Here is a 12036-nt window from a genome sequence, read left to right on the forward strand (position 1 = left end):
CCACTGTACATTTTTGACTCCTCTGTCAAAAATTAGGTGACCATGGGTGTGTGGGTTTATTTCTGCGCTTCCTATTCTGTTCCATTGATCTATATTTCTGTTTTCATGTCAGTACCATATTGTCTTGATAACTGTAGCTTTGTAGTATAATCTGAAGTTAGGCAGCCTGATTCCTCCACCTCTGTTTTTCTTTCTCAAGATTGCTTTGGCTATTCAGGGTCTTTTGTGTTTCCATACAAATTGCAAAATGTTTTGTTCTAAACGCCATTTTTTTTTTCCCACACACACACACTGTATTTTATTTTTACAAGAGATAAATAGACTGACACCAAGCATTGTAAATGGATGACCACAGCAAAAGCAACAATGATTACAATTACCAAACACGAAATACACTCATACTATGTCATAATATTGACATTCAGTCCAGTAATCCTCCACTGTAGCAGCTCCTTTACTTTTCAGTGAAAATTGATTTGTATATTTTTTGCCTCTGAGTCCTTGTGGGATTTCTTTTTTATACAAACACAAAGTCACATAAATTATAATCATCCTCATCAGTTCACTCAGTCCCATGTAATTAATTTTTTTTTTCATCTTGATCTTTTGTTACCACTTTCATGAGTTCATCAGTTTTCCATTAGAGTTCTGAAAATGCTTATTCATTCAGCTCAGCAGTACACTTACCAGAAACCTGTACTTGTAAGAGTCTTTTCCATGAATTCCTTGAAGATGAAACCCTTTTATAGCAACATATTTGCAAAAGCATCAGAGTATACCCAGAACTGTACGTAAATGACAAAAGACTTAAAAATGACCACGGTTAAAGATTTGATGAAAGTTCATAATAATGCAATTGACAAGGAAATTTAGTTATTTCTGAGATATACATTTTAAAGTAATAACTAGTATTATGACTTATAACATTATACCAGAACATGTAAGATTTTTAGAAATGTCATGTAATGTCTGAAACATTTATGTTAATATATTTCCATACAAATAATCCAATGAAAGTTTAGTATTAGTTGTTTTGTTTGTTTGTATTTTTATACTGCAGGTTCTTATTAGTCATCAATTTTATACACATCAGTGTATACATGTCAATCCCAATCGCCCAATTCAGCACACCACCATCCCCACCCCACCACAGTTTTCCCCCCTTGGTGTCCATACGTCTGTTCTCTACATCTGTGTCTCAACTTCTGCCCTGCAAACCGGCTCATCTGTACCATTTTTCTAGGTTCCACATACATGCGTTAATATACGATATTTGTTTTTCTCTTTCTGACTTACTTCACTCTGTATGACACTCTCTATAGCTCAACAAATGACTCAATTTCGTTCCTTTTTATGGCTGAGTAATATTCCATTGTACATACGTACCACATCCTCTTTATCCATTCGTCTGTCAATGGGCATTTAGGTTGCTTCCATGACCTAGCTATTGTAAATAGTGTGGCAGTGAACATTGGGGTGAATATGTCTTTTTGAATTATGGTTTTCTCTGGGTATATGTCCAGGAGTGAGATTGCTGGGTCATATGGTAGTTCTATTTGTAGTTTTTTAAGGAACCTCCATACTGTTCTCCATACTGGCTGTAGCAATTTACATTCCCACCAAGAGTGCAAGAGGGTTCCCTTTTCTCCACACCCTCTCCAGCATTTGTTGTTTGTAGATTTTCTGATGATGCCCATTCTAACTGGTATGAGGGGATACCTCATTGTAGTTTTGATTTGCATTTCTCTAATAATTAGTGATGTTGAGCAGCTTTTCATGTGCTTCTTGGCAATCTGTATGTCTTCTTTGGAGAAATGTCTATTTAGGTCTTCTGCCCATTTTTGGATTGGATTGTTTGTTCTTTTAATATTGAGCTGCATGAGCTGTTTATATATTTTGGAGATTAATCCTTTGTCCCTTGATTCATTTGCAAATATTTTCCCCCATTCTGAGGGTTGTCTTTTCGTCTTGTTTATGGTTTCCTTTGCTGTGCAAAAGCTTTTAAGTTTCATTAGGTCCCATTTGTTTATTTTTGTTTTTATTTCCATTACTCTAGGAGGTGGATCAAAAAAGATCTTGCTGTGATTTATGTCAAAGAGTGTTCTATGTTTTCCTCTAAGAGTTTTATAGTGTCCAGTCTTACATTTAGGTCTCGAATCCATTTTGAGTTTATTTTTGTGTATTGTGTTAGGGAGTGTTCTAATTTCATTCTTCTACATGTAGCTGTCCAGTTTTCCCAGCACCACTTACTGAAGAGACTGTCTTTTCTCCATTGTATGTCTTTGCCTCCTTTGTCATAGATTAGTTGACCATAGGTGCATGGGTTTATCTCTGGGCTTTCTATCTTGTTCCATTGATCTATGTTTCTGTTTTTGTGCCAGTACCATATTGTCTTGATTACTGTAGCTTTGTAGTATAGTCTGAAGTCAAGGAGTCTGATTCCTCCAGCTCCTTTTTTTTCCCTCAAGACTGCTTTGGCTATTCAGGGTCTTTTGTGTCTCCATTACAAATTTTAAGATGATCTGTTCTAGTTCCGTAAAAAAATGCCATTGGTAATTTGATAGGGATTGCATTGAATCTGTAGATTGCTTTGGGTAGTATAGTCATTTTCACATTGATACTTCCAATCCAAGAACATGGTATATCTCTCCATCTATTTGTATCATCTTTAATTTCTTTCATCAGCGTCTTATAGTTTTCTGCATACAGGTCTTTTGTCTCCCTAGGTAGGTTTATTCCTAGGTATTTGATTCTTTTTGTTGCAGTGGTAAATGGGAGTGTTTCCATAATTTCTCTTTCAGATTTTTCATCATTAGTGTATAGGAATGCAAGATATTTCTGTGTATTACGTTTGTAACCTGCAACTTTACTAAATTCATTGATATGCTCTAGTAGTTTTTTGGTGGCATGTTTAGGATTTTCTGTGTATAGTATCATGTCATCTGCAAACAGTGACAGTTTTACTTCTACTTTTCCAATCTGGATTCCTTTTATTTCTTTGTCTTCTCTGATTGCCATGGCTAGGACTTCCAAAACTATGCTGAATAATAGTGGCGAGAGTGGACATCCTTGTCTTGTTCCTGATCTTAGAGGAAATATTTTTATTTTTTCACCATTGAGAATAATGTTTTGTGTAGGTTTGTTGTACATGGCCTTTATTATGTTGAGGTAGGTCTTTATTCTTCAATTTGTTAACATGCTGTATCACGTTGATTGATTTGCATATATTGAAGAATTCTTGCATCCCTGGGATAAATCCCACTTGATCATGATGTATGATCTTTTTAATGTGTTGTTGGATTCTGTTTGCTAGTATTTTGTTGAGGATTTTTGCATCTGTGTTCATCAGTGATATCGGCCTGTAATTTTCTTTTTTTGTGATATCTTTGCATTTGGTATGAGAGTGATGGTGGCCTCATAGAATGAGTTTGGGAGTGTTCCACCCTCTGCAATTTTTGGAAGAGTTTGAGAAGTGTAGGTGTTAACTGTTCTCTATCTCTGATAGAATTCACCTGTGAAGCTACCTGGTCCTGGACTTTTGTTTGTTGGAATATTTTTAATCACAGTTTCAATTTCATTACTTGTGATTAGTCTGTTCATATTTTCTATTTCTTCCTGGTTCAGTCTTGGAAGGTTGTACTTTTCTAAGAATTTGTCCATTTCTTCCACATTGCCCATTTTATTGGCTTATAGTTGCTTTCATACTCTTATGATCCTTTGTATTTCTGTGGTGTCAGTTGTAACTTCTTTTTCATTTCTACTTTCATTGATTTGAGTCCTCTTCCTTTTTTTTCTTGATGAGTCTGGCTAAAGGGTTATCAATTTTGTTTATCTTCTCAAACAACCAGCTTTTAGTTTTATTGATCTTTGCTATTGTTTTCTTTGTTTCTATTTCATTTATTTCTGCCTTTATCTTTATAATATGTTTCCTTATACTAACTTTGGGTTTTGTTTATTCTTCTTTCTCTTGTTGCTTTAGGTGTAAGTTTAGGTTGTTTATTTGAGATTTTTCTTGTTTCTTGAGGTAGGATTGTATTGCTATAAACTTCCCTCTTAGAACTGTTTTTGCTGCATCCCATATGTTTTGGGTCATCATGTTTTCATTGTCATTTCTTTCTAGGAATTTTTTCATTTCCTCTGATTTCTTCAGAGATTTTTTGGTTATTTAGTACTGTGCTTTTTAACCTCCATATGTTCATCTTCTTTACAGTTTTTTCCTGTAATTGATTTCTCATCTCACAGCACTGTGGTCAGAAAAGAAGCTTGCTATGATTTCAACTCTCTTAAATTTACCGAGGCTTGATTTGTGACCCAAGATATGGTCTATCCTGGAGAATGTTCCATGAACACTTGAGAAGAAAGTGTATTCTTCCTCTTTCAGGTGGAATGTCTTATAAATACCAGTTAAGTCTATTTGATCTATTGTCTTTTAAAGCTTGTGTTTCCTTATTTATTTTCTGTCTGGTTGATCTGTCCATTGGTGTAAGTGGGGTGTTAAAATCCCCCACTATTATTGTGTTACTGTCGATTTCCCCTTTTATGGCTGTTAGCATTTGCCTTATGTATTGAGGTGCTCCTGTATTGGGTGCATAGATATTTACAATTGTTATATCTTCTTCTTGGATTGATCTCTTGATCATTATGTAGAGTCCTTCCTTGCCTCTTGTCATAGTCTTTATTTTAAAGTCTAACTTGTCAGGTAGGAGTATTGCTACTCCAGCTTTCTTTTCATTCCCATTTGCATGAAATATCTTTTTCCATCCCCTAATTTTCAGTCTATATGTGTCCCTAGATCTGAAGTGGATGTCTTGTAGACAGCATATAGACAAGTCTTGTTTATGTATCCATTCATCTAGTCTATTTTTTTTGGTTGGTGCATTTAATCTATTTACATTTAAAGTAATTATAGATATGTATGTTCCTATTACCATTTTCTTAATCGTTTTGGGTTTGTTCTTGTAGGTTTTTTTCTTTTCTTGTGTTTACATAAGGGTATATTTCTACAGTAAAATCGTGGAGGTTACCAGTCTATTTTTTTTTTAATTTATAAATTGTTTTTTGAGTCACTTTAGGCAATTTATGTTTTTCTAAAAAATCATCTATTTTATTTACATTTTCAATTTAATGAAACATTTCAGCCAAGGATTTTTTAAAATCATTCTTTTATTTCCCAGTGTTCCCATTTTTCCATTTTTTATTTTTAAATTAGCATATTTGTTCCTTTTATACTGTCTCACGTTTAGGTTCACTGGTAAATTTTTTTTCAAAATGTTTCTCTTTGTGTTTTCCAGTTGACTATTATTTTATTTTCCAATTTGTTAATGTTTGTTTTTAATTAAAGATTTATTGGCATAGTAATAGTAAAATGTTTGTCTGATATCTTCATTATCTAATGCCACATCAGCTGTTTATATTCTCTTCTTTTCTTTTTCATGGTTTTGAATCATGTGCTCTTGTTACCAGCCATGCCTGACTATATTTGATCAAATTACAGGTATGAATTCATGAATTATATTTTACAGCATGAAAAATTATTGAATTAACTTGAGATACGAGATCATGTTATCTTCTTCCAAAGTGGCTTACACATTTCTCCTATAAGGCCAAGAGTACCCAGATATCATGGATCATCTTATGCAATCAGGGATGATTCGAAGATGGACCACAGTTCTTTCAAGGGCTTTTTCCACTTTTCCCTTCATCCTAAGATATAACCTGCACAAGTCATGGCAGGTTTGCCAAGGTCTTAGTCCTTGGCACTTAAACTACATATGTTTTTTCTTACTTTTATAAGTCTTTGAAAAGCTCTGCTCAGCTTATTAAGCTATTTAGTCACCTTTATCATGATATGGAATCCATAGACATCTTTCAGTAAAAGAATCCTTAAATACCGAACTCATTTCACTGGATATTCTTGTTCTGGAAATGGGTTCTATAATTCCTCACTACCTTGTTAGTTAGTCGATATATTTAAAATTAAAAAAATTTTTTTTTTCTTGCTTTGCTAGTTGTTCACAGCTGAAAGGTTAACTGAATTACCTAGTAATGACTAGAAGCAGAAATGCTGGTTTTCTTTGTACTTTCTTAATTTTGAATTTATGTGTGTCCTGATACATTAGAGAAAGGAAGTATTAGACTAATTTTATAGTTAAAAATGTATCTGAAGAGTATTTTTTAATGCATCCTCCCAGTTCTCTTGGACAATATTTTTTTAAGCTATACTATATTGACAAAAGCATAATAAATCGATTATAGCTATTACATTCTTGAGTGGCTTTCCTACCATCCCACATTTCATCATCAGAATAACTTTCTAAAGAAGAGGTTTTTTAAAATTATTTATTTATTTTTAACATCTTTATTGGAGTATAATTGCTTTACAATGGTGTGTTAATTTCTGCTTTATAACAAAGTGAATCAGTTATACATATGTCCCCTATATCTCTTCCCTCTTGCATCTCCCTCCCTCCCACCCTCCCTATCCCACCCCTCTAGGTGGTCACAAAGCACCGAGCTGATCTCCCTGTGCTATGCAGCTGCTTCCCACTAGCTATCTATTTTACATTTAGTAGTGTATATATGTCCATGCCACTCTCTCACTTTGTCCCAGCTTACCCTTCCCCCTCCCCGTATCCTCAAGTCCATCCTCTAGTTGATCTGCATCTTTATTCCCATCTTGCCCCTAGGTTCTTCTGACCATTTTTTTTTCTCTTTTTCTTTTTTTAGATTCCATATATATGTGTTAGCATACGGTATTTGTTTTTCTCTTTAAAGAACAGTTTTTAAAACCCATGGTCTTCTTTAATGTGACTGTAGTCTACTTTTCCATTCTTAGCTCCACCTATTATATTTGTTCTCTCTGACAATTAAGATCAGTCTATTTTTTTATTCCCAAAAAGGGCCTTGCACATTTCTGTTTTCTTCCTTTGCTCAGATATTTTCTTCTTTCCAGACTCTACTGTTTCCAGGCTGTGTGCCAAAACCTTATTCATTTGTAATGTTCAGCTGAAATGCTATCTCTTTATGAAGTTCTTCCTGATTATCCTCATTTTAAAGTTTGGTCTCATTCCACCTTAAATGCTATATTATTTGTTGTACAAAATGCTTTTGGAATGTTACGTCTGTCATTTGTGTCTTATATCTTTAATTTCAGATTTCCTGAAGGCAGAAATGTCTGTTGTATTTGCATTCTATTTAAAAGGCAGTGTATTGAATGGTGCAAGCTTTTTCAGAGACAATTATGGCATACGTATTTAAAAACAAAAGGGTGATGCATACACATAATTAGGTGTGATGGGATTGAAGTTATTTCTTTCAAAGTTAGATGAAGAAGCTTTCCCTACTTTACATTGGTATGTGGTACCATACCAATGGTATGGTACCACATACCATACCATACCATTGGTATGGTACCATACCATACCACATACCATACCATACCAAACAGGCTTAAATATGACATATTTTATCAGGCTTAAATATGACATATTTAATTGGAATGCACATTTTACCTAAGGATAAATAATTTAGAGCAGTATTTTATATTAAAACTCAGTATATCTTGTGATATATGTATTAAGTTTTTGAGTGAAATTTAAAGATAAAGCAATGGAACTCAAAAGCTATTCAAAATTGGGGCTTCCCTGGTGGCGCAGAGGTTGAGAGTCTGCCTGCCCATGCAGGGGATACGTGTTCGTGCCCTGTCCGTTAAGATCCCACATGCCGCAGAGCTGCTGGGCCCGTGAGCCATGGCTGCTGAGCCTGCACATCCAGAGCCTGTGCTCCGCAACGGGAGAGGCCACAACAGTGAGAGGCCTGTGTACCACAAAACAAAACAAAACAAAACAAAAAACTATTCAAACTACTTTCAACTTTTCTGGGCAACTGTAAAGCAAACTGTTTCATTACAAATTGGTAAAGATCTGAACAGACACGTGGCCAAAAATCTGCATCTTCGAGGTAACCTCCCACTAGGAAACTATAAAAAGGAAACATTTGAAAATAAGTAGATTAAGGAAAGTACCACGAGAGATAAAAATTTAAGAATTCAAAGAATCTAATACACAGTAAGCATTCAGAAAATACTTGATAAGAGAGATACTAGAAAATTTTGCATTTACAAATTCCAGCATAATAATACAGGAATTGAGGAATGTCAAACTGATGGCAAATTACATCTCAAAGAATTGGAAAGTTTTATAAAATTTGTAACTATAAAACTGGAATAATGTATTTTGGTAGTAGTTAAGAGATCTATATATCACCACTATATTTGTTTTGAAATAATAGCAATAGCATAATTCCCATGATTTTAAATAACTATATACTAATTCTAAATCTATTATTAAAATTAAACATTTATTTAATTATAAAACCAGAAGATTTCTGTATCATTTCACCCTGGAACAGCCATGCACAAAATCCTACAACTAGTAAGCAAATTATGTTTCACTTTAGACAAGTCCTGAATTATTCTAGGTAAATAGTAAAACTGTACTTGTTTTTCAACCATGTCATTCCTGCTGGTTAGATGGTGTTTTAAATATTTTTAGTTGGTTATCTTTTTCTCCAACATGAGACTAATTAATTAATTTTTTTCTAAATACTTGTTCATTAGACATTATCAATCTCAAAACATTTAGTAACCACCATATACCATCTTAGCCAAACCTGTCTGTTCATTCTCCATCCAACCTGCTATTTGCATTTCCTCCCCTCAGCATTTATACTTTCTTTCTTTCTCATCTAACATGCCTTTTTAAATCTTTTCTCACTGTACTTGTTTTTCTGTACTGTACTTTGTTTTTTTTTTCTCACTCACAGACCTTACAAATCCCAGGATTTCTCTTGAAAAGCCTATATTGACAAAAGAATCCTTCTCTTTGAATTCTGAGAATCTATTTTTTGAACCTATTTTATGTCAAGTACTTTGGACCAGTTGCAGTTGCTGCAGTTTCAAAATATTCAGTCTCACCATGAATCTCATTGATTATTTGGAGAATTAACTATATTTCCTTATGTGGTATTTGTTTTACATATTTAAACTCTGCATACTGTAAACTTATGGGGAGAAATCATGTTTTAAACTAATATGCACATAATACTAAAAAGAAAAATATTTATACATTTCAATTTAGGAAATATTAATTGATCATTTATTGGGGAGAGGGTTTTCTGGGATATTCTCAAGACCCTGTTTCTATATTCCAGGATCTTAAGGTCTAGAGAAATTTGGGAAAGAGATAGGCAAACATTGAGTAGAAGTTTAACATAATTTTTCTGTAAGCAATATGTAACAAAAGCCCAAGCAGGGGGCTTCTTACTTTGTTTGGTGTATTATGAGGAGATTTAGAGGTAGCTTTTAAGGTTGAATAAGCTTTTAAGATGTAAAGATGTGGTTCAGTATTCCGGGTTAGAGAAACAGCAGAGAGAGTCATACACAAGAAAGTAAGGCTATGTTTGAGGAACAAGTTGTAGGTAGGAAAAAACGTGAATAAGATCCCCATGAGATATCTATGAATAATGAGAGAGTAGACTGATAATTTAAGTGAAAATTAAGTAGAGAACTGAATACAGAGAATATTGAATGTTATACTGAGGGGTTTTGCTTAGATTTTATAGAAAAAGGGCAACATAAAGGTTCTAAACAAAGGACTGATGCTATTTGAGTATTGATTTAAAGACACTAATTTGGCAACACTGGGTAAAATATATTCAGTAGGTTTTTAAATAATTTGAGTTAGGTAGAATTATTGGAAACAAATGTTGTATGCCATTGTAGGCAAAGGGTAATGAAGACCTTAAATATGTGCTGAGTATTGCAAAGGAGAGATGGGTGTCGGCAGATATTTCAGTTATTGAATGAATAAAACATAGCAACTGATATGTGGATGCAGCAGAGGGAGAAATCAAAGTTTTCAAGACTCGTTTAATGGAAGATTTTTGGTGTCATTAAGTCAAGGAGAAAAGTCAGGCAGGGGAAATGGTCAGGTAATAGTGGAGGATGAGAACACCTAGGTCACTGGGATTCTCAACATTTCCTGCACATTTAAATCACTGGGACACGTTAAAAACTACGGATGACTAAATTACACCCATTGAAATTCTGATGTAATAAGTCCAGAGTATGTCATGGGCATAGGAATTTTTAAAAACTCTGTAGGAAATTCTAAGATTAAGCTAGGGAAGTTCTGATCTAGATTCTGGCTACTTAACAATGCAGGACATAAACCAGCAACATCCACGTTATGTATAGAAATCTAGATTTTTAGTCCCAATCACAGAACACCTGAGTTAGAATCTGTAGTTTAAATACTTTCTTAGGTGAGTTGTATGCCTATTAAATTTTTAGTGGTGCTTAACTTGAACATGCTAGAATCATCTGAGGTGCTTTTAAAACCAAACACCTGTAGATCCCACCCCTAGAAATTCTGATTTAATTAGTACTGGCTGGGGCCCAGGCACAGGTATTATTTTGAAAGCTCCCCAGAAGATACAGACATGAGCTAGATTGGAGAGCTGTAAGTACAAAGTATTTTACCTGTACATCCAAGAATCAGATTTCCAGGGGAGTTTGTTCTTTTGATTTCTTACAGCAGCATTAAAATGTAACTAGGAGGAGAATGAGAAATGTTTTTTTTCTCTAACTGTCTTGCAAGATAGGAGGTTGCTTAATGAGAATCTACAGAAATATTCTACGTGACTAGAATTTTAGATTTATTTGGAGCAATTTTGAGTAAGATTGAAAAATAAAACTGAACAAAAATGTCTCCCAGAAAGCAGTTTAAATATCCATATCATCCCTGCACAATAATCTATTTGGAGTTAAGGTAAACTTTTTAGGCATCTCTGATTTTTCCTTGTGAACTAATACCGATAGCTACCCTGTTTTGAGGGACTTTATAACGACAGCCATTGTGAATTGTTGCCACACTCAATTTGCAAGGGCAGAGTTTCAAGCTAGAATAATTGCCTATTCCACTCCAGAGATGGGATGCTGACTGCTTCATTACCAGCTGGATAAACCAGGGCATGAGCAATTTCAGACAATGTGAACCATGCTCCTTTATACTACCCATGGGTGCTAGTTCCCAAATCTACTTACTCCCCCAAGCACAGTGACAACAGAAATGTTTTGCTTGCTGAAAGGTGCTCTTGATGGGACTTAAAGAGTTGTGCAAATGCACCTGTGCCCTGCCCTCACATCATTCTGCAGAGTGAATCACCACCATGTTGGAATATGCAGATAGATTCACATTATGAAATCACTGATGTGATTTTCTCTATTACTAATTTTTTTCCATCTGACTATCCCATTTCTAAGGCAAAGGGAATGGCTATTGTATAATCTATTATGTTACATAGTTGTATCGGCATACATCAAGCCAATAAATGTAACCAGGAAGGTTTAACTTACAGTTTAGTACATTGATTTGATTCCAAGGATGTCTATAGAAAAGCCTGTAAACCTTGGGAAGTAATTGCTTTTAAAAAGCATTTGCATTTGGAACTTTGCATAGTTGATATAAACTATTATGAGAGGGACTTCCCTGGTGGTGCAGTGGTTAAGAATCTGCCTGCCAGTGCAGGGGACATGGGTTCGATTCCTGGTCCGGGAAGATCCCACATGCTGCGAAGCAACTAAGCCCATGTGCCACAACTACTGAGCCTGTGCTCTAGAGCCTCTGAGCCACAACTACTGAAGCCCACACGCCTAGAGCCTGTGCTCCGCAACAAGAGAAGCCACTGCAATGAGAAGCCCATGTGCTGCAACGAAGAGTAGCCCCTGCTCACCTCAGCTAGAGAAAGCCTGCATACAACAACGAAGACCCAACACAGCCAAAAATAAATAAATAAATTAATTAATTAAAAACAAAAAGGGAAACAAATCTTTAAAAAAAAAACTATTATGAGAATCATTTTAAGGCACAACATATTTTTGTTTTAGTTCAGTTTATTTATAATATGCCATATGTACTACTTAAATAACTAAACTTCATTTAAAATCAATCATAGTTTCATTTTGAGTTAGAGGAA

Source organism: Globicephala melas, chromosome 3 (assembly GCF_963455315.2).
Source record: "Globicephala melas chromosome 3, mGloMel1.2, whole genome shotgun sequence".
NCBI lineage: Eukaryota > Metazoa > Chordata > Mammalia > Artiodactyla > Delphinidae > Globicephala > Globicephala melas.